This window comes from Hyla sarda, unplaced genomic scaffold, assembly GCF_029499605.1.
Source record: "Hyla sarda isolate aHylSar1 unplaced genomic scaffold, aHylSar1.hap1 scaffold_2204, whole genome shotgun sequence".
NCBI classification, from domain to species: Eukaryota; Metazoa; Chordata; class Amphibia; order Anura; family Hylidae; genus Hyla; species Hyla sarda.
In genome coordinates, this window is record NW_026608878.1 from 1 (window position 1) to 22,956 (window position 22,956).

General features: G+C 46.0%; 10 non-coding genes across 10 annotated transcripts; all 10 read right to left on the bottom strand.

The window, feature by feature from the left end:
• Positions 1-564: 564 nt before the first annotated feature.
• Positions 565-756, bottom strand: LOC130320615 (U2 spliceosomal RNA). The gene has a single exon (XR_008866486.1). It is a non-coding gene; the product is annotated as a U2 spliceosomal RNA (small nuclear RNA).
• Positions 757-4,406: 3,650 nt separating this feature from the next.
• On the bottom strand, positions 4,407-4,597 carry LOC130320608 (U2 spliceosomal RNA). Its single transcript, XR_008866480.1, has one exon. It is a non-coding gene; the product is annotated as a U2 spliceosomal RNA (small nuclear RNA).
• Positions 4,598-6,687: 2,090 nt separating this feature from the next.
• LOC130320616 (U2 spliceosomal RNA) lies at positions 6,688-6,878 on the bottom strand. The gene has a single exon (XR_008866487.1). It is a non-coding gene; the product is annotated as a U2 spliceosomal RNA (small nuclear RNA).
• A 2,094-nt stretch (positions 6,879-8,972) lies between these two features.
• LOC130320596 (U2 spliceosomal RNA) lies at positions 8,973-9,164 on the bottom strand. Its single transcript, XR_008866469.1, has one exon. It is a non-coding gene; the product is annotated as a U2 spliceosomal RNA (small nuclear RNA).
• Positions 9,165-11,274: 2,110 nt separating this feature from the next.
• On the bottom strand, positions 11,275-11,465 carry LOC130320617 (U2 spliceosomal RNA). The gene has a single exon (XR_008866488.1). It is a non-coding gene; the product is annotated as a U2 spliceosomal RNA (small nuclear RNA).
• Positions 11,466-13,569: 2,104 nt separating this feature from the next.
• Positions 13,570-13,759, bottom strand: LOC130320614 (U2 spliceosomal RNA). Its single transcript, XR_008866485.1, has one exon. It is a non-coding gene; the product is annotated as a U2 spliceosomal RNA (small nuclear RNA).
• Positions 13,760-15,848: 2,089 nt separating this feature from the next.
• LOC130320612 (U2 spliceosomal RNA) lies at positions 15,849-16,041 on the bottom strand. The gene has a single exon (XR_008866484.1). It is a non-coding gene; the product is annotated as a U2 spliceosomal RNA (small nuclear RNA).
• A 2,096-nt stretch (positions 16,042-18,137) lies between these two features.
• LOC130320606 (U2 spliceosomal RNA) lies at positions 18,138-18,329 on the bottom strand. The gene has a single exon (XR_008866478.1). It is a non-coding gene; the product is annotated as a U2 spliceosomal RNA (small nuclear RNA).
• Positions 18,330-20,429: 2,100 nt separating this feature from the next.
• On the bottom strand, positions 20,430-20,620 carry LOC130320610 (U2 spliceosomal RNA). Its single transcript, XR_008866482.1, has one exon. It is a non-coding gene; the product is annotated as a U2 spliceosomal RNA (small nuclear RNA).
• A 2,094-nt stretch (positions 20,621-22,714) lies between these two features.
• Positions 22,715-22,905, bottom strand: LOC130320618 (U2 spliceosomal RNA). Its single transcript, XR_008866489.1, has one exon. It is a non-coding gene; the product is annotated as a U2 spliceosomal RNA (small nuclear RNA).
• Positions 22,906-22,956: the final 51 nt, after the last annotated feature.

A 22,956-nucleotide genomic window follows, 5' to 3' on the forward strand; every position in this document is an offset into this window, starting at 1 on the left:
GAAGCATTTGTCTTTGCCTTTGCAATACCACAGAAGCAATGCATGGTCAATGTACAGCAATGACACACCTGTGTGAACAGCCAGGAGACCCCCCCCCCATGTTATGTTACATAGTTACATAGTTAGTACGGTCGAAAAAAGACATATGTCCATCACGTTCAACCAGGGAATTAAGGGGTAGGGGTGTGGCGCGATATTGGGGAAGGGATGAGATTTTATATTTCTTCATAAGCATTAATCTTATTTTGTCAATTAGGAACATTCAGCACCCACCCGCTATCAAGGCAGCTGCCTATCATGTCATGCCCTACCTGCACAGGTGTGCTGGCTACTCAAATGATCCAATTAAGGAGGCCATTTAGTCAGCAGCAGCAGAAGTCCTGTGCCTGGACGCTCCAACAGGGGCCAGACACAAGCAGAAGCAGAAGCAGCAGAAGAAGCAGCAGCAGCACCACCTTTTGTTTTTTGGCTGCAGCAGCAGCAAGGCCCACAGGGCTGGCTAGCTGGCTAGCCAGCAAGCAGGTAGCAATGAAAGTAGGAATCTTTCTTTTTAACCCTGTAAGGGGGTGGTGCACTGTACCCGAAGATACTGCCATATCGGGTCAATGCATAGGGCGACGGAAGCAAGCTTCGAAATCGGCCCCCGTTCTCAAAAATCCATTTAATATATGGTCCCCAGATAGGGGACGTATCAGATATTAAACTGATAAGAACAGATTTTTTTTTTAAGTTAGCCCTCAGAACTCACTCAGAGTTCCAAGATCTTATTTGGAACTCAATTTTGTGTTCATCATCAGGTAACATGTTTTTATTTCTTTTCTTAAACACTAATGAAACAAAATAGAACATTTAAAAACAAAATAAGAAACAACATAAAATAGCAAAACCAAACATTACTTTCTAATTAAGCAAAACCAAATTAGAAGGTCATCCCCTTCCTCCATGCAAACACCATTAGAAAGTCTATCAGTCCTCGACTGATATTGCCATTTGCTATATCTTTCTTAACTTGAGACGCTAACCAGCCTGGAATTTTATACGTTTCAACAAAACGGTTCATGTCTGCCTTGAAAGAAAAATAGACTTTATCCCGAGCTTCTTCCTCCCGGTTCTTCAAGCCTATCTTTAGATCCATCATATCTTTGTCAAACGTTTTTCTTTCTGCTTCCGACAAATTTTCCAACAAACCACCAAGCACACCAAAATACTGCACTGGCACATACACTTCCTCCTCTCTCTTCTTCTTCTGCTCTGTAGGTCTTCTAGTTGGAACCTGCTCCACTTCTGGTTCTTTCACTTCAGCTGGTTCCTCTCTGCTTCTTTTTACAGCTTCCTTTTTCTCTGAATTTTTCTCAGACTTTTTCTTAGGACACGAGCCAAGCAGATGGCCCTCCTCACCACACAGATGGCATTTCCGTTTCTTTTGACAATTTTCCACGTCGTGACCCTCCTCTTGACACTTGAAACACCACAAAAACGTGCAATCCTCCTTTCTGTGACCGTACTGTTTACATTTGCGGCAAAAATCTTGCATGCCAGAAAAATACAGATCCCCGTTCACAGAACCAATTTTAAACCGGCCTGGGGGGATCACTAACTTGCCATCTGCCATTTTAAATTTCACATGGAACCTCCACTTGGTGGTCCATAGTCCATATTGATTAAATACCTTGCCTTTAGGCAGAACACTGTCACAGAATCGAGACAAAAAGGTAACGATATCCTCCTCCGAAGTATATGGGCTATACATCCTTATAGTCACCAATCGTTCTCTACGTGGGAAATGTGGAACTATCTCCACCCCTTCCAAAACCGGACATACCTTCTTTTGCTGCAATATGTTCCAAAATGAATCATAGTCCTCTTCAGAAGCCAGCACCACGTCGTAGTATCCACTTCTGGGAAACTCAAGCATGGATAGGATTTGCTCCCTCTTGACTTCCAGCAACTTAAACAGCACTTCTTCCACGACAAAGACAAGGCCTCTTTCCTTCTTCCGGACATCGAGCAGGGAAATACGAACTCCATTCCGAAGTCTCGCAAAAGGCGGCACGCCTTCCGAAGAAAAACCGCAATCTTCCTCCATGTCCATGATGTCCAGACACCTCCCCCACCGAAGTAGGTAGGTGGGGATCGCCTCCCGTTGTCTGGGGACTAAGCCGGCTCCCTGATAGCAGCAGGGGGGTGAAGTCCCTCCGTTAAGAAGGACGATCCCCCCAGGCAAAGGAGCCGGGTACCCCAGACACCCTCTGGCCAGACCAAGTGAGCAGAACTACACCTGATCTTAGCCAAAAGGCCGAGAAGCGATAACCGTGAAAGGGGCGGGCCCAACAAGGTCCCCTTCATGGGCACTATCACTGCTTGCTGTCAGGGAGGCTGCCAGACAATTTTCCATGCACACTCTGGGCTGGGGGGCAGTCAACCACCAGTACACACAGCAGAACCTAAACCCATACCATTATTGCTAAGCAGCAAGACAGGGGCCCATTGCACTCCCACGGGGCCTTTTTAAATGCAATCCATAACCCGGATTTGCCAGGAACCCTTCTTACTCCTCCTACTTGCATGTGACACTGGGCTTAGGATCTGCATAGGAAACACACTCACAAGCACACACCTACCTTTGTTGCCTGCAGATGCCTCCTTGGCTGTCCCCAAACGGTATCAAACCAACACCCACGGGAAGCTGTAAGCATAGAGGACATGCCTGCACCCCATTGGACTTACCTGTGTGGGTTAAATCCGGGTTATTTGACAACCTATGGCGGTGATGGTTCTGCTCAGGCAGAGCAGTGCTGATGCTCCTCATAAAGCTGTCGCTGCTGTGAAGGTTCTAGGTGACATCACAAATCCCTTTGGTTACATACACAACAAAGCTGGGTTGTTGTTGTTTACACTCTGCAAGGCCTGTGGAAGTGAGTGACATCATAGCACTGTAGTTCTGAGGGTTCAAGATGGATGCAACAATCTCCTGTTGCTTCTATGAAGGCCGTAATAGACGACATCACCAAACAGCTCCATAGTCACATACACAGCAAAGGAGAGATGTTGTTTACACCTAGTGATGTCAGTGGTATTGAGTGACATCACAGCACAGTGCTAAGGCTCCTGGGCCTGGACACAGCAGCGGCTGCAATATCTCAACGGAGAATACGTTTATATCTATGTGTGTGTGTGCGCATATATATATATATATATATATATATATATATATATATATATATATATATATATTTCTCCGCCGAAATCACTTTTAAACCCATTTCCACCTTTTTTTCCCTTCTCTTCCTCTTACTTTTTTTTCACGTTTTTTTACGTTTTTCTCCTTTTCGCCTCTTTTCTGGGCGTATTATTCTTCTTTTTCTTCTTTTTTTTCGTCTAATGCATACCCCATCAGTGCAGCAATGCTTATTCAATACCGCCAGCAGATGGAGACACTGGGGGATAATTTTCTAAGGATTTATACTGATTTTTCCTGTCTGAATTTGTCGCACAGAAAGTTGCAGGCCAAATATGTGTGACATTTCTGCGACTTTAGCTTCTAGAGCATTTTTACAACATTATACATAGGTGCTGAATACATAAAAAGCGACTGTTCAGCGACAGACAAGTCGCATCGGCTGAAAGTAGGCCAGAATGTCAGTCCATGTTGGAGCAGGTTTAGATACAGTCTAAAGCATAGATCTCAAAGTCTGTGCACAGAATTTAGCAAGGGCCTCGCACCTTCTGATGCATCAGGTAGGTGCACAATAGCATAGCCTAACCCTCTGTACTTTGGTCTATATTGATGCGGGACATAGACAGCCAGCTGATGACCAATCCATTAGTGCAATGGATGGCTGGAAGCATTTGTCTTTGCCTTTGCAATACCACAGAAGCAATGCATGGTCAATGTACAGCAATGACACACCTGTGTGAACAGCCAGGAGACCCCCCCCCCATGTTATGTTACATAGTTACATAGTTAGTACGGTCGAAAAAAGACATATGTCCATCACGTTCAACCAGGGAATTAAGGGGTAGGGGTGTGGCGCGATATTGGGGAAGGGATGAGATTTTATATTTCTTCATAAGCATTAATCTTATTTTGTCAATTAGGAACATTCAGCACCCACCCGCTATCAAGGCAGCTGCCTATCATGTCATGCCCTACCTGCACAGGTGTGCTGGCTACTCAAATGATCCAATTAAGGAGGCCATTTAGTCAGCAGCAGCAGAAGTCCTGTGCCTGGACGCTCCAACAGGGGCCAGACACAAGCAGAAGCAGAAGCAGCAGAAGAAGCAGCAGCAGCACCACCTTTTGTTTTTTGGCTGCAGCAGCAGCAAGGCCCACAGGGCTGGCTAGCTGGCTAGCCAGCAAGCAGGTAGCAATGAAAGTAGGAATCTTTCTTTTTAACCCTGTAAGGGGGTGGTGCACTGTACCCGAAGATACTGCCATATCGGGTCAATGCATAGGGCGACGGAAGCAAGCTTCGAAATCGGCCCCCGTTCTCAAAAATCCATTTAATATATGGTCCCCAGATAGGGGACGTATCAGATATTAAACTGATAAGAACAGATACTACACTTGATCTTAGCCAAAAGGCCGAGAAGCGATAACCGTGAAAGGGGCGGGCCCAACAAGGTCCCCTTCATGGGCACTATCACTGCTTGCTGTCAGGGAGGCTGCCAGACAATTTTCCATGCACACTCTGGGCTGGGGGGCAGTCAACCACCAGTACACACAGCAGAACCTAAACCCATACCATTATTGCTAAGCAGCAAGACAGGGGCCCATTGCACTCCCACGGGGCCTTTTTAAATGCAATCCATAACCCGGATTTGCCAGGAACCCTTCTTACTCCTCCTACTTGCATGTGACACTGGGCTTAGGATCTGCATAGGAAACACACTCACAAGCACACACCTACCTTTGTTGCCTGCAGATGCCTCCTTGGCTGTCCCCAAACGGTATCAAACCAACACCCACGGGAAGCTGTAAGCATAGAGGACATGCCTGCACCCCATTGGACTTACCTGTGTGGGTTAAATCCGGGTTATTTGACAACCTATGGCGGTGATGGTTCTGCTCAGGCAGAGCAGTGCTGATGCTCCTCATAAAGCTGTCGCTGCTGTGAAGGTTCTAGGTGACATCACAAATCCCTTTGGTTACATACACAACAAAGCTGGGTTGTTGTTGTTTACACTCTGCAAGGCCTGTGGAAGTGAGTGACATCATAGCACTGTAGTTCTGAGGGTTCAAGATGGATGCAACAATCTCCTGTTGCTTCTATGAAGGCCGTAATAGACGACATCACCAAACAGCTCCATAGTCACATACACAGCAAAGGAGAGATGTTGTTTACACCTAGTGATGTCAGTGGTATTGAGTGACATCACAGCACAGTGCTAAGGCTCCTGGGCCTGGACACAGCAGCGGCTGCAATATCTCAACGGAGAATACGTTTATATCTATGTGTGTGTGTGCGCATATATATATATATATATATATATATATATATATATATATATATATTTCTCCGCCGAAATCACTTTTAAACCCATTTCCACCTTTTTTTCCCTTCTCTTCCTCTTACTTTTTTTTCACGTTTTTTTACGTTTTTCTCCTTTTCGCCTCTTTTCTGGGCGTATTATTCTTCTTTTTCTTCTTTTTTTTCGTCTAATGCATACCCCATCAGTGCAGCAATGCTTATTCAATACCGCCAGCAGATGGAGACACTGGGGGATAATTTTCTAAGGATTTATACTGATTTTTCCTGTCTGAATTTGTCGCACAGAAAGTTGCAGGCCAAATATGTGTGACATTTCTGCGACTTTAGCTTCTAGAGCATTTTTACAACATTATACATAGGTGCTGAATACATAAAAAGCGACTGTTCAGCGACAGACAAGTCGCATCGGCTGAAAGTAGGCCAGAATGTCAGTCCATGTTGGAGCAGGTTTAGATACAGTCTAAAGCATAGATCTCAAAGTCTGTGCACAGAATTTAGCAAGGGCCTCGCACCTTCTGATGCATCAGGTAGGTGCACAATAGCATAGCCTAACCCTCTGTACTTTGGTCTATATTGATGCGGGACATAGACAGCCAGCTGATGACCAATCCATTAGTGCAATGGATGGCTGGAAGCATTTGTCTTTGCCTTTGCAATACCACAGAAGCAATGCATGGTCAATGTACAGCAATGACACACCTGTGTGAACAGCCAGGAGACCCCCCCCCCATGTTATGTTACATAGTTACATAGTTAGTACGGTCGAAAAAAGACATATGTCCATCACGTTCAACCAGGGAATTAAGGGGTAGGGGTGTGGTGCGATATTGGGGAAGGGATGAGATTTTATATTTCTTCATAAGCATTAATCTTATTTTGTCAATTAGGAACATTCAGCACCCACCCGCTATCAAGGCAGCTGCCTATCATGTCATGCCCTACCTGCACAGGTGTGCTGGCTACTCAAATGATCCAATTAAGGAGGCCATTTAGTCAGCAGCAGCAGAAGTCCTGTGCCTGGACGCTCCAACAGGGGCCAGACACAAGCAGAAGCAGAAGCAGCAGAAGAAGCAGCAGCAGCACCACCTTTTGTTTTTTGGCTGCAGCAGCAGCAAGGCCCACAGGGCTGGCTAGCTGGCTAGCCAGCAAGCAGGTAGCAATGAAAGTAGGAATCTTTCTTTTTAACCCTGTAAGGGGGTGGTGCACTGTACCCGAAGATACTGCCATATCGGGTCAATGCATAGGGCGACGGAAGCAAGCTTCGAAATCGGCCCCCGTTCTCAAAAATCCATTTAATATATGGTCCCCAGATAGGGGACGTATCAGATATTAAACTGATAAGAACAGATACTACACTTGATCTTAGCCAAAAGGCCGAGAAGCGATAACCGTGAAAGGGGCGGGCCCAACAAGGTCCCCTTCATGGGCACTATCACTGCTTGCTGTCAGGGAGGCTGCCAGACAATTTTCCATGCACACTCTGGGCTGGGGGGCAGTCAACCACCAGTACACACAGCAGAACCTAAACCCATACCATTATTGCTAAGCAGCAAGACAGGGGCCCATTGCACTCCCACGGGGCCTTTTTAAATGCAATCCATAACCCGGATTTGCCAGGAACCCTTCTTACTCCTCCTACTTGCATGTGACACTGGGCTTAGGATCTGCATAGGAAACACACTCACAAGCACACACCTACCTTTGTTGCCTGCAGATGCCTCCTTGGCTGTCCCCAAACGGTATCAAACCAACACCCACGGGAAGCTGTAAGCATAGAGGACATGCCTGCACCCCATTGGACTTACCTGTGTGGGTTAAATCCGGGTTATTTGACAACCTATGGCGGTGATGGTTCTGCTCAGGCAGAGCAGTGCTGATGCTCCTCATAAAGCTGTCGCTGCTGTGAAGGTTCTAGGTGACATCACAAATCCCTTTGGTTACATACACAACAAAGCTGGGTTGTTGTTGTTTACACTCTGCAAGGCCTGTGGAAGTGAGTGACATCATAGCACTGTAGTTCTGAGGGTTCAAGATGGATGCAACAATCTCCTGTTGCTTCTATGAAGCCGTAATAGACGACATCACCAAACAGCTCCATAGTCACATACACAGCAAAGGAGAGATGTTGTTTACACTAGTGATGTCCAGTGGTATTGAGTGACATCACAGCACAGTGCTAAGGCTCCTGGGCCTGGACACAGCAGCGGCTGCAATATCTCAACGGAGAATACGTTTATATCTATGTGTGTGTGTGCGCATATATATATATATATATATATATATATATATATATATATATATATTTCTCCGCCGAAATCACTTTTAAACCCATTTCCACCTTTTTTTCCCTTCTCTTCCTCTTACTTTTTTTTCACGTTTTTTTACGTTTTTCTCCTTTTCGCCTCTTTTCTGGGCGTATTATTCTTCTTTTTCTCTTTTTTTTCGTCTAATGCATACCCCATCAGTGCAGCAATGCTTATTCAATACCGCCAGCAGATGGAGGACACTGGGGATAATTTTCTAAGGATTTATACTGATTTTTCCTGTCTGAATTTGTCGCACAGAAAGTTGCAGGCCAAATATGTGTGACATTTCTGCGACTTTAGCTTCTAGAGCATTTTTACAACATTATACATAGGTGCTGAATACATAAAAAGCGACTGTTCAGCGACAGACAAGTCGCATCGGCTGAAAGTAGGCCAGAATGTCAGTCCATGTTGGAGCAGGTTTAGATACAGTCTAAAGCATAGATCTCAAAGTCTGTGCACAGAATTTAGCAAGGGCCTCGCACCTTCTGATGCATCAGGTAGGTGCACAATAGCATAGCCTAACCCTCTGTACTTTGGTCTATATTGATGCGGGACATAGACAGCCAGCTGATGACCAATCCATTAGTGCAATGGATGGCTGGAAGCATTTGTCTTTGCCTTTGCAATACCACAGAAGCAATGCCATGGTCAATGTACAGCAATGACACACCTGTGTGAACAGCCAGGAGACCCCCCCCCCCATGTTATGTTACATAGTTACATAGTTAGTACGGTCGAAAAAGACATATGTCCATCACGTTCAACCAGGGAATTAAGGGGTAGGGGTGTGGCGCGATATTGGGGAAGGGATGAGATTTTATATTTCTTCATAAGCATTAATCTTATTTTGTCAATTAGGAACATTCAGCACCCACCCGCTATCAAGGCAGCTGCCTATCATGTCATGCCCTACCTGCACAGGTGTGCTGGCTACTCAAATGATCCAATTAAGGAGGCCATTTAGTCAGCAGCAGCAGAAGTCCTGTGCCTGGACGCTCCAACAGGGGCCAGACACAAGCAGAAGCAGAAGCAGCAGGAAGAAGCAGCAGCAGCACCACCCTTTTGTTTTTTGGCTGCAGCAGCAGCAGCAAGGCCCACAGGGCTGGCTAGCTGGCTAGCCAGCAAGCAGGTAGCAATGAAAGTAGGAATCTTTCTTTTTAACCCTGTAAGGGGGTGGTGCACTGTACCCGAAGATACTGCCATATCGGGTCAATGCATAGGGGCGACGGAAGCAAGCTTCGAAATCGGCCCCCGTTCTCAAAAATCCATTTAATATATGGTCCCCAGATAGGGGACGTATCAGATATTAAACTGATAAGAACAGATACTACACTTGATCTTAGCCAAAAGGCCGAGAAGCGATAACCGTGAAAGGGGCGGGCCCAACAAGGTCCCCTTCATGGGCACTATCACTGCTTGCTGTCAGGGAGGCTGCCAGACAATTTTCCATGCACACTCTGGGCTGGGGGCAGTCAACCACCAGTACACACAGCAGAACCTAAACCCATACCATTATTGCTAAGCAGCAAGACAGGGGCCCATTGCACTCCCACGGGGCCTTTTTAAATGCAATCCATAACCCGGATTTGCCAGGAACCCTTCTTACTCCTCCTACTTGCATGTGACACTGGGCTTAGGATCTGCATAGGAAACACACTCACAAGCACACACCTACCTTTGTTGCCTGCAGATGCCTCCTTGGCTGTCCCCAAACGGTATCAAACCAACACCCACGGGAAGCTGTAAGCATAGAGGACATGCCTGCACCCCATTGGACTTACCTGTGTGGGTTAAATCCGGGGTTATTTGACAACCTATGGCGGTGATGGTTCTGCTCAGGCAGAGCAGTGCTGATGCTCCTCATAAAGCTGTCGCTGCTGTGAAGGTTCTAGGTGACATCACAAATCCCTTTGGTTACATACACAACAAAGCTGGGTTGTTGTTGTTTTACACTCTGCAAGGCCTGTGGAAGTGAGTGACATCATAGCACTGTAGTTCTGAGGGTTCAAGATGGATGCAACAATCCTCCTGTTGCTTCTATGAAGGCCGTAATAGACGACATCACCAAACAGCTCCATAGTCACATACTACAGCAAAGGAGAGATGTTGTTTACACCTAGTGATGTCAGTGGTATTGAGTGACATCACAGCACAGTGCTAAGGCTCCTGGGCCTGGACACAGGCAGCGGCTGCAATATCTCAACGGAGAATACGTTTATATCTATGTGTGTGTGTGCGCATATATATATATATATATATATATATATATATCATATATTATATATATATTTCTCCGCCGAAATCACTTTTAAACCCATTTCCACCTTTTTTTCCCTTCTCTTCCTCTTACTTTTTTTTCACGTTTTTTTTTACGTTTTTCTCCTTTTCCGCCTCTTTTCTGGGCGTATTATTCTTCTTTTTCTTCTTTTTTTTCGTCTAATGCATACCCCATCAGTGCAGCTATGCTTATTCAATACCGCCAGCAGATGGAGACACTGGGGGATAATTTTCTAAGGATTTATACTGATTTTTCCTGTCTGAATTTGTCGCACAGAAAGTTGCAGGCCAAATATGTGTGACATTTCTGCGACTTTAGCTTCTAGAGCATTTTTACAACATTATACATAGGTGCTGAATACATAAAAAGCGACTGTTCAGCGACAGACAAGTCGCATCGGCTGAAAGTAGGCCAGAATGTCAGTCCATGTTGGAGCAGGTTTAGATACAGTCCTAAAGCATAGATCTCAAAGTCTGTGCACAGAATTTAGCAAGGGCCTCGCACCTTCTGATGCCATCAGGTAGGTGCACAATAGCATAGCCTAACCCTCTGTACTTTGGTCTATATTGATGCGGGACATAGACAGCCAGCTGATGACCAATCCTATTAGTGCAATGGATGGCTGGAAGCATTTGTCTTTGCCTTTGCAATACCACAGAAGCAATGCATGGTCAATGTACAGCAATGACACACCTGTGTGAACAGCCAGGAGACCCCCCCCCCCCCCATGTTATGTTACATAGTTACATAGTTAGTACGGTCGAAAAAAGACATATGTCCATCACGTTCAACCAGGGAATTAAGGGGTAGGGGTGTGGCGCGATATTGGGGAAGGGATGAGATTTTATATTTCTTCATAAGCATTAATCTTATTTTGTCAATTAGGAACATTCAGCACCCACCCGCTATCAAGGCAGCTGCCCTATCATGTCATGCCCTACCTGCACAGGTGTGCTGGCTACTCAAATGATCCAATTAAGGAGGCCATTTAGTCAGCAGCAGCAGAAGTCCTGTGCCTGGACGCTCCAACAGGGGCCAGACACAAGCAGAAGCAGAAGCAGCAGAAGAAGCAGCAGCAGCACCACCTTTTGTTTTTTGGCTGCAGCAGCAGCAAGGCCCACAGGGCTGGCTAGCTGGCTAGCCAGCAAGCAGGTAGCAATGAAAGTAGGAATCTTTCTTTTTAATCCCTGTAAGGGGGTGGTGCACTGTACCCGAAGATACTGCCATATCGGGTCAATGCATAGGGCGACGGAAGCAAGCTTCGAAATCGGCCCCCGTTCTCAAAAATCCATTTAATATATGGTCCCCAGATAGGGGACGTATCAGATATTAAACTGATAAGAACAGATACTACACTTGATCTTAGCCAAAAGGCCGAGAAGCGATAACCGTGAGAAGGGGCGGGCCCAACAAGGTCCCCTTCATGGGCACTATCACTGCTTGCTGTCAGGGAGGCTGCCCAGACAATTTTCCATGCACACTCTGTGGCTGGGGGGCAGTCAACACCAGTACACACAGCAGAACCTAAACCCATACCATTATTGCTAAGCAGCAAGACAGGGGCCCATTGCACTCCCACGGGGCCTTTTTAAATGCAATCCCATAACCCGGATTTGCCAGGAACCCATCTTACTCCTCCTACTTGCATGTGACACTGGGCTTAGGATCTGCATAGGAAACACACTCACAAGCACACACCTACCTTTGTTGCCTGCAGATGCCTCCTTGGCTGTCCCCAAACGGTATCAAACCAACACCCACGGGAAGCTGTAAGCATAGAGGACATGCCTGCACCCCATTGGGACTTACCTGTGTGGGTTAAATCCGGTTTATTTGACAACCTATGGCGGTGATGGTTCTGCTCAGGCAGAGCAGTGCTGATGCTCCTCATAAAGCTGTCGCTGCTGTGAAGGTTCTAGGTGACATCACAAATCCCTTTGGTTACATACACAACAAAGCTGGGTTGTTGTTGTTTACACTCTGCAAGGCCTGTGGAAGTGAGTGACATCATAGCACTGTAGTTCTGAGGGTTCAAGATGGATGCAACAATCTCCTGTTGCTTCTATGAAGGCCGTAATAGAACGACATCACCAAAACAGCTCCATAGTCACATACACAGCAAAGGAGAGATGTTGTTTACACCTAGTGATGTCAGTGGTATTGAGTGACATCACAGCACAGTGCTAAGGCTCCTGGGCCTGGACACAGCAGCGGCTGCAATATCTCAACGGAGAATACGTTTATATCTATGTGTGTGTGTGCGCATATATATATATATATATATATATATATATATATATATATATATTTCTCCGCCGAAATCACTTTTAAACCCATTTCCACCTTTTTTTCCCTTCTCTTCCCTCTTACTTTTTTTTCACGTTTTTTTACGTTTTTCTCCTTTTCGCCTCTTTTCTGGGCGTATATTATTCTTCTTTTCTTCTTTTTTTTCGTCTAATGCATACCCCATCAGTGCAGCAATGCTTATTCAATACCGCCAGCAGATGGAGACACCTTGGGGGATAATTTTCTAAGGATTTATACTGATTTTTCCTGTCTGAATTTGTCGCACAGAAAGTTGCAGGCCAAATATGTGTGACATTTCTGCGACTTTAGCTTCTAGAGCATTTTTACAACATTATACATAGGTGCTGAATACATAAAAAGCGACTGTTCAGCGACAGACAAGTCGCATCGGCTGAAAGTAGGCCAGAATGTCAGTCCATGTTGGAGCAGGTTTAGATACAGTCTAAAGCATAGATCTCAAAGTCTGTGCACAGAATTTAGCAAGGGCCTCGCACCTTCTGATGCATCAGGTAGGTGCACAATAGCATAGCCTAACACCTCTGTACTTTGGTCTATATTGATGCGGGACATAGACAGCCAGCTGATGACCAATCCATTAGTGCAATGGATGGCTGGAAGCATTTGTCTTTGCCTTTGCAATACCACAGAAGCAATGCATGGTCAATGTACAGCAATGACACACCTGTGTGAACAGCCAGGAGACCCCCCCCCCCATGTTATGTTACATAGTTACATAGTTAGTACGGTCGAAAAAAGACATATGTCCATCACGTTCAACCAGGGAATTAAGGGGTAGGGGTGTGGCGCGATATTGGGGAAGGGATGAGATTTTATATTTCTTCATAAGCATTAATCTTATTTTGTCAATTAGGAACATTCAGCACCCACCCGCTATCAAGGCAGCTGCCTATCATGTCATGCCCTACCTGCACAGGTGTGCTGGCTACTCAAATGATCCCAATTAAGGAGGCCATTTAGTCAGCAGCAGCAGAAGTCCTGTGCCTGGACGCTCCAACAGGGGCCAGACACAAGCAGAAGCAGAAGCAGCAGAAGAAGCAGCAGCAGCACCACCCTTTTGTATTTTTGGCTGAAGCAGCAGCAAGGCCCACAGGGCTGGCTAGCTGGCTAGCCAGCCAAGCAGGTAGCAATGAAAGTAGGAATCTTTCTTTTTAACCCTGTAAGGGGGTGGTGCACTGTACCCGAAGATACTGCATATCGGGTCAATGCATAGGGCGACGGAAGCAAGCTTCGAAATCGGCCCCCGTTCTCAAAAATCCATTAATATATGGTCCCCCAGATAGGGGACGTATCAGATATTAAACTGATAAGAACAGATACTACACTTGATCTTAGCCAAAAGCGAGAGAAGCGATAACCGTGAAAGGGGCGGGCCCCAACAAGGTCCCCTTCATGGGCACTATCACTGCTTGCTGTCAGGGAGGCTGCCAGACAATTTTCCATGCACACTCTGGGCTGGGGGGCAAGTCAACCACCAGTACACACAGCAGAACCTAAACCCATACCATTATTGCTAAGCAGCAAGACAGGGGCCCATTGCACTCCCACGGGGCCTTTTTAAATGCAATCCATAACCCGGATTTGCCAGGAACCCTTCTTACTCCTCCTACTTGCATGTGACACTGGGCTTAGGATCTGCATAGGAAACACACTCACAAGCACACACTACCTTTGTTGCCTGCAGATGCCTCCCTTGGCTGTCCCCAAACGGTATCAAACCAACACCCACGGGAAGCTGTAAGCATAGAGGACATGCCTGCACCCCATTGGACTTACCTGTGTGGGTTAAATCCGGGTTATTTGACAACCTATGGCGGTGATGGTTCTGCTCAGGCAGAGCAGTGCTGATGCTCCTCATAAAGCTGTCGCTGCTGTGAAGGTTTCTAGGTGACATCACAAATCCCTTTGGTTACATACACAACAAAGCTGGGTTGTTGTTGTTTACACTCTGCAAGGCTGTGGAAGTGAGTGACATCATAGCACTGTAGTCTGAGGGTTCAAGATGGATGCAACAATCTCCTGTTGCTTCTATGAAGGCCGTAATAGACGACATCACCAAACAGCTTCCATAGTCACATACACAGCAAAGGAGAGATGTTGTTTACACCTAGTGATGTCAGTGGTATTGAGTGACATCACAGCACAGTGCTAAGCTCCTGGGCCTGGACACAGCAGCGGCTGCAATATCTCAACGGAGAATACGTTTATATCTATGTGTGTGTGTGCGCATAATATATATATATATATATATATATATATATATATATATATATTTCTCCGCCGAAATCACTTTTAAACCCATTTCCACCTTTTTTCCCTTCTCTTCCTCTTACTTTTTTTTCACGTTTTTTTACGTTTTTCTCCTTTTCGCCTCTTTTCTGGGCGTATTATTCTTCTTTTTCTTCTTTTTTTTCGTCTAATGCATACCCCATCAGTGCAGCAATGCCTTATCAATACCGCCAGCAGATGGAGACACTGGGGGATAATTTTCTAAGGATTTATACTGATTTTTCCTGTCTGAATTTGTCGCACAGAAAGTTGCAGGCCAAATATGTGTGACATTTCTGCGACTTTAGCTTCTAGAGCATATTTACAACATTATACATAGGTGCTGAATACATAAAAAGCGACTGTTCAGCGACAGACAAGTCGCATCGGCTGAAAGTAGGCAGAATGTCAGTCCATGTTGGAGCAGGTTTAGATACAGTCTAAAGCATAGATCTCAAAGTCTGTGCACAGAATTTAGCAAGGGCCTCGCACCTTCTGATGCATCAGGTAGGTGCACAATAGCATAGCCTAACCCTCTGTACTTTGGTCTATATTGATGCGGGACATAGACAGCCAGCTGATGACCAATCCATTAGTGCAATGGATGGCTGGAAGCATTTGTCTTTGCCTTTGCAATACCACAGAAGCAATGCATGGTCAATGTACAGCAATGACACACCTGTGTGAACAGCCAGGAGACCCCCCCCCCATGTTATGTTACATAGTTACATAGTTAGTACGGTCGAAAAAAGACATATGTCCATCACGTTCAACCAGGGAATTAAGGGGTAGGGGTGTGGCGCGATATTGGGGAAGGGATGAGATTTTATATTTCTTCATAAGCATTAATCTTATTTTGTCAATTAGGAACATTCAGCACCCACCCGCTATCAAGGCAGCTGCCTATCATGTCATGCCCTACCTGCACAGGTGTGCTGGCTACTCAAATGATCCAATTAAGGAGGCCATTTAGTCAGCAGCAGCAGAAGTCCTGTGCCTGGACGCTCCAACAGGGGCCAGACACAAGCAGAAGCAGAAGCAGCAGAAGAAGCAGCAGCAGCACCACCTTTTGTTTTTTGGCTGCAGCAGCAGCAAGGCCCACAGGGCTGGCTAGCTGGCTAGCCAGCAAGCAGGTAGCAATGAAAGTAGGAATCTTTCTTTTTAACCCTGTAAGGGGGGTGGTGCACTGTACCCGAAGATACTGCCATATCGGGTCAATGCATAGGGCGACGGAAGCAAGCTTCGAAATCGGCCCCCCGTTCTCAAAAATCCATTTAATATATGGTCCCCAGATAGGGGACGTATCAGATATTAAACTGATAAGAACAGATACTACACTTGATCTTAAGCAAAAAGGTCGAGAAGCGATAACCGTGTGAAAGGGGCGGGCCCAACAAGGTCCCCTTCATGGGCACTATCACTGCTTGCTGTCAGGGAGGCTGCCAGACAATTTTCCATGCACCACTCTGGGCTGGGGGGCAGTCAACCACCAGTACACACAGCAGAACCTAAACCCATACCATTATTGCTAAGCAGCAAGACAGGGGCCCATTGCACTCCCACGGGGCCTTTTTAAATGCAATCCATAACCCGGAATTTGCCAGGAAACCCTTCTTACTCCTCCTACTTGCATGTGACACTGGGCTTAGGGATCTGCATAGGAAACACACTCACAAGCACACACCTACCTTTGTTGCCTGCAGATGCCTCCTTGGCTGTCCCCAAACGGTATCAAACCAACACCCACGGGAAGCTGTAAGCATAGAGGACATGCCTGCACCCCATTGGACCTTACCTGTGTGGGTTAAATCCGGGTTATTTGACAACCTATGGCGGTGATGGTTCTGCTCAGGCAGAGCAGTGCTGATGCTCCTCATAAAGCTGTCGCTGCTGTGAAGGTTCTAGGTGACATCACAAATCCCTTTGGGTTACATACACAACAAAGCTGGGTTGTTGTTGTTTTACACTCTGCAAGCCTGTGGAAGTGAGTGACATCATAGCACTGTAGCTTCTGAGGGTTCAAGATGGATGCAACAATCTCCTGTTGCTTCTATGAAGGCCCGTAATAGACGACATCACCAAACAGCTCCATAGTCACATACACAGCAAAGGAAGAGATGTTGTTTACACCTAGTGATGTCAGTGGTATTGAGTGACATCACAGCACAGTGCTAAGGCTCCTGGGCCTGGACACAGCAGCGGCTGCAATATCTCAACGGAGAATACGTTTATATCTATGTGTGTGTGTGCGTATATATATATATATATATATATATATATATATATATATATATATTTCTCCGCCGAAATCACTTTTAAACCCATTTCCACCTTTTTTTCCCTTCTCTTCCTCTTACTTTTTTTTCACGTTTTTTTACGTTTTTCTCCTTTTCGCCTCTTTTCTGGGCGTATTATTCTTCTTTTTCTTCTTTTTTTTCGTCTAATGCATACCCCATCAGTGCAGCAATGCTTATTCAATACCGCCAGCAGATGGAGACACTGGGGGATAATTTTCTAAGGATTTATACTGATTTTTCCTGTCTGAATTTGTCGCACAGAAAGTTGCAGGCCAAATATGTGTGACATTTCTGCGACTTTAGCTTCTAGAGCATTTTTACAACATTATACATAGGTGCTGAATACATAAAAAGCGACTGTTCAGCGACAGACAAGTCGCATCGGCTGAAAGTAGGCCAGAATGTCAGTCCATGTTGGAGCAGGTTTAGATACAGTCTAAAGTATAGATCTCAAAGTCTGTGCACAGAATTTAGCAAGGGCCTCGCACCTTCTGATGCATCAGGTAGGTGCACAATAGCATAGCCTAACCCTCTGTACTTTGGTCTATATTGATGCGGGACATAGACAGCCAGCTGATGACCAATCCATTAGTGCAATGGATGGCTGGAAGCATTTGTCTTTGCCTTTGCAATACCACAGAAGCAATGCATGGTCAATGTACAGCAATGACACACCTGTGTGAACAGCCAGGAGACCCCCCCCCCCCCATGTTATGTTACATAGTTACATAGTACGGTCGAAAAAAGACATATGTCCATCACGTTCAACCAGGGAATTAAGGGGTAGGGGTGTGGCGCGATATTGGGGAAGGGATGAGATTTTTATATTTCTTCATAAGCATTAATCTTATTTTGTCAATTAGGAACATTCAGCACCCACCCGCTATCAAGGCAGCTGCCTATCATGTCATGCCCTACCTGCACAGGTGTGCTGGCTACTCAAATGATCCAATTAAGGAGGCCATTTAGTCAGCAGCAGCAGAAGTCCTGTGCCTGGACGCTCCAACAGGGGCCAGACACAAGCAGAAGCAGAAGCAGCAGAAGCAGCAGCAGCACCACCTTTTGTTTTTTGGCTGCAGCAGCAGCAAGGCCCACAGGGCTGGCTAGCTGGCTAGCCAGCAAGCAGGTAGCAATGAAAGTAGGAATCTTTCTTTTTAACCCTGTAAGGGGGTGGTGCACTGTACCCGAAGATACTGCCATATCGGGTCAATGCATAGGGCGACGGAAGCAAGCTTCGAAATCGGCCCCCGTTCTCAAAAATCCATTTAATATATGGTCCCCCAGATAGGGGACGTATCAGATATTAAACTGATAAGAACAGATACTACACTTGATCTTAGCCAAAAGGCCGAGAAGCGATAACCGTGAAAGGGGCGGGCCCAACAAGGTCCCCTTCATGGGCACTATTCACTGCTTGCTGTCAGGGAGGCTGCCAGACAATTTTCCATGCACACTCTGGGCTGGGGGGCAGTCAACCACCAGTACACACAGCAGAACCTAAACCCATACCATTATTGCTAAGCAGCAAGACAGGGGCCCATTGCACTCCCACGGGGCCTTTTTAAATGCAATCCATAACCCGGATTTGCCAGGAACCCTTCTTACTCCTCCTACTTGCATGTGACACTGGGCTTAGGGATCTGCATAGGAAACACACACACAAGCACACACCTACCTTTGTTGCCTGCAGATGCCTCCTTGGCTGTCCCCAAACGGTATCAAACCAACACCCACGGAAGCTGTAAGCATAGAGGACATGCCTGCACCCCATTGGACTTACCTGTGTGGGTTAAATCCGGGTTATTTGACAACCTATGGCGGTGATGGTTCTGCTCAGGCAGAGCAGTGCTGATGCTCCTCATAAAGCTGTCGCTGCTGTGAAGGTTCTAGGTGGACATCACAAATCCCTATGGTTACATACACAACAAAGCTGGGTTGTTGTTGTTTACACTCTGCAAGGCCTGTGGAAGTGAGTGACATCATAGCACTGTAGTTCTGAGGGTTCTAGATGGATGCAACAATCTCCTGTTGCTTCTATGAAGGCCATAATAGACGACATCACCAAACAGCTCCATAGTCACATACACAGCAAAGGAGAGATGTTGTTTACACCTAGTGATGTCAGTGGTATTGAGTGACATCACAGCACAGTGCTAAGGCTCCTGGGCCTGGACACAGCAGCGGCTGCAATATCTCAACGGAGAATACGTTTATATATATGTGTGTGTGTGCGCGTATATATATATATATATATATAATATATATATATAGTATATATATATTTCTCCGCCGAAATCACTTTTAAACCCATTCCACCTTTTTTTCCCTTCTCTTCCTCTTACTTTTTTTTCACGTTTTTTTACGTTTTTCTCCTTTTCGCCTCTTTTCTGGGCGTATTTATTCTTCTTTTTCTTCTTTTTTTTCGTCTAATGCATACCCCATCAGTGCAGCAATGCTTATTCAATACCGCCAGCAGATGGAGACACTGGGGGATAATTTTCTAAGGATTTATACTGATTTTTCCTGTCTGAATTTGTCGCACAGAAAGTTGCAGGCCAAATATGTGTGACATTTCTGCGACTTTAGCTTCTAGAGCATTTTTACAACATTATACATAGGTGCTGAATACATAAAAAGCGACTGTTCAGCGACAGACAAGTCGCATCGGCTGAAAGTAGGCCAGAATGTCAGTCCATGTTGGAGCAGGTTTAGATACAGTCTAAAGTATAGATCTCAAAGTCTGTGCACAGAATTTAGCAAGGGCCTCGCACCTTCTGATGCATCAGGTAGGTGCACAATAGCATAGCCTAACCCTCTGTACTTTGGTCTATATTGATGCGGGACATAGACAGCCAGCTGATGACCAATCCATTAGTGCAATGGATGGCTGGAAGCATTTGTCCTTTGCCTTTGCAATACCACAGAAGCAATGCATGGTCAATGTACAGCAATGACACACCTGTGTGAACAGCCAGGAGACCCCCCCCCCCCCATGTTATGTTACATAGTTTACATAGTTAGTACGGTCGAAAAAAGACATATGTCCATCACGTTCCAACCAGGGAATTAAGGGGTAGGGGTGTGGCGCGATATTGGGGAAGGGATGAGATTTTATATTTCTTCATAAGCATTAATCTTATTTTGTCAATTAGGAACATTCAGCACCCACCCGCTATCAAGGCAGCTGCCTATCATGTCATGCCCTACCTGCACAGGTGTGCTGGCTACTCAAATGATCCAATTAAGGAGGCCATTTAGTCAGCAGCAGCAGAAGTCCTGTGCCTGGACGCTCCAACAGGGGCCAGACACAAGCAGAAGCAGAAGCAGCAGAAGCAGCAGCAGCACCACCTTTTTGTTTTTTGGGCTGCAGCAGCAGCAAGGCCCACAGGGCTGGCTAGCTGGCTAGCCAGCAAGCAGGTAGCAATGAAAGTAGGAATCTTTCTTTTTAACCCTGTAAGGGGGTGGTGACACTGTACCCGAAGATTACTGCCATATCGGGTCAATGCATAGGGCGACGAAGCAAGCTTCGAAATCGGCCCCCGTTCTCAAAAATCCATTTAATATATGGTCCCCAGATAGGGGACGTATCAGATATTAAACTGATAAGAACAGATACTACACTTGATCTTAGCCAAAAGGCCGAGAAGCGATAACCGTGAAAGGGGCGGGCCCAACAAGGTCCCCTTCATGGGCACTATCACTGCTTGCTGTCAGGGAGGCTGCCAGACAATTTTCCATGCACACTCTGGGCTGGGGGGCAGTCAACCACCAGTACACACAGCAGAACCTAAACCCATACCATTATTGCTAAGCAGCAAGACAGGGGCCCATTGCACTCCCACGGGGCCTTTTTAAATGCAATCCATAACCGGATTTGCCAGGAACCCTTCTTACTCCTCCTACTTGCATGTGACACTGGGCTTAGGATCTGCATAGGAAACACACACACCAAGCACACACCTACCTTTGTTGCCTGCAGATGCCTCCTTGGCTGTCCCCCAAACGGTATCAAACCAACACCCACGGGAAGCTGTAAAGCATAGAGGACATGCCTGCACCCCATTGGACTTACCTGTGTGGGTTAAATCCGGGTTATTTGACAACCTATGGCGGTGATGGTTCTGCTCAGGCAGAGCAGTGCTGATGCTCCTCTATAAAGCTGTCGCTGCTGTGAAGGTTCTAGGTGACATCACAAATCCCTATGGTTACATACACAACAAAGCTGGGTTGTTGTTGTTTACACTCTGCAAGGCCTGTGGAAGTGAGTGACATCATAGCACTGTAGTTCTGAGGGTTCTAGATGGATGCAACAATCTCCTGTTGCTTCTATGAAGGCCATAATAGACGACATCACCAAACAGGCTCATAGTCACATACACAGCAAAGGAGAGATGTTGTTTACACCTAGTGATGTCAGTGGTATTGAGTGACATCACAGCACAGTGCTAAGGCTCCTGGGCCTGGACACAGCAGCGGCTGCAATATCTCAACGGAGAATACGTTTATATATATGTGTGTGTGTGCGCGTATATATATATATATATATATATATATATATATATATATATTTCTCCGCCGAAATCACTTTTAAACCCATTTCCACCTTTTTTTCCCTTCTCTTCCTCTTACTTTTTTTTCACGTTTTTTTTACGTTTTTCTCCTTTTCGCCTCTTTTTCTGGGCGTATTATTCTTCTTTTTCTTCTTTTTTTTTCGTCTAATGCATACCCCATCAGTGCAGCAATGCTTATTCAATACCGCCAGCAGATGGAGACACTGGGGATAATTTTCTAAGGATTTATACTGATTTTTCCTGTCTGAATTTGTCGCACAGAAAGTTGCAGGCCAAATATGTGTGACATTTCTGCGACTTTAGCTTCTAGAGCATTTTTACAACATTATACAAAGGTGCTGAATACATAAAAAGCGACTGTTCAGCGACAGACAAGTCGCATCGGCTGAAAGTAGGCCAGAATGTCAGTCCATGTTGGAGCAGGTTTAGATACAGTCTAAAGTATAGATCTCAAAGTCTGTGCACAGAATTTAGCAAGGGCCTCGCACCTTCTGATGCATCAGGTAGGTGCACAATAGCATAGCCTAACCCTCTGTACTTTGGTCTATATTGATGCGGGACATAGACAGCCAGCTGATGACCAATCCATTAGTGCAATGGATGGCTGGAAGCATTTGTCTTTGCCTTTGCAATACCACAGAAGCAATGCATGGTCAATGTACAGCAATGACACACCTGTGTGAACAGCCAGGAGACCCCCCCCCCCATGTTATGTTACATAGTTACATAGTTAGTACGGTCGAAAAAAGAACATATGTCCATCACGTTCAAACCAGGGAATTAAGGGGTAGGGGTTGTGGCGCGATATTGGGGAAGGGATGAGATTTTATATTTCTTCATAAGCATTAATCTTATTTTGTCAATTAGGAACATTCAGCACCCACCCGCTATCAAGGCAGCTGCCTATCATGTCATGCCCTACCTGCACAGGGTGTGCTGGCTACTCAAATGATCCAATAAGGAGGCCATTTAGTCAGCAGCAGCAGAAGTCCTGTGCCTGGACGCTCCAACAGGGGCCAGACACAAGCAGAAGCAGAAGCAGCAGAAGCAGCAGCAGCACCACCTTTTGTTTTTTTGGCTGCAGCAGCAGCAAGGCCCACAGGGCTGGCTAGCTGGCTAGCCAGCAAGCAGGTAGCAATGAAAGTAGGAATCTTTCTTTTTAACCCCTGTAAGGGGGTGGTGCACTGTACCCGAAGATACTGCCATATCGGGTCAATGCATAGGGCGACGGAAGCAAGCTTCGAAATCGGCCCCCGTTCTCAAAAATCCATTTAATATATGGTCCCCAGATAGGGGACGTATCAGATATTAAACTGATAAGAACAGATACTACACTTGATCTTAGCCAAAAGGCCGAGAAGCGATAACCGTGAAAGGGGCGGGCCCAACAAGGTCCCCTTCATGGGCACTATCACT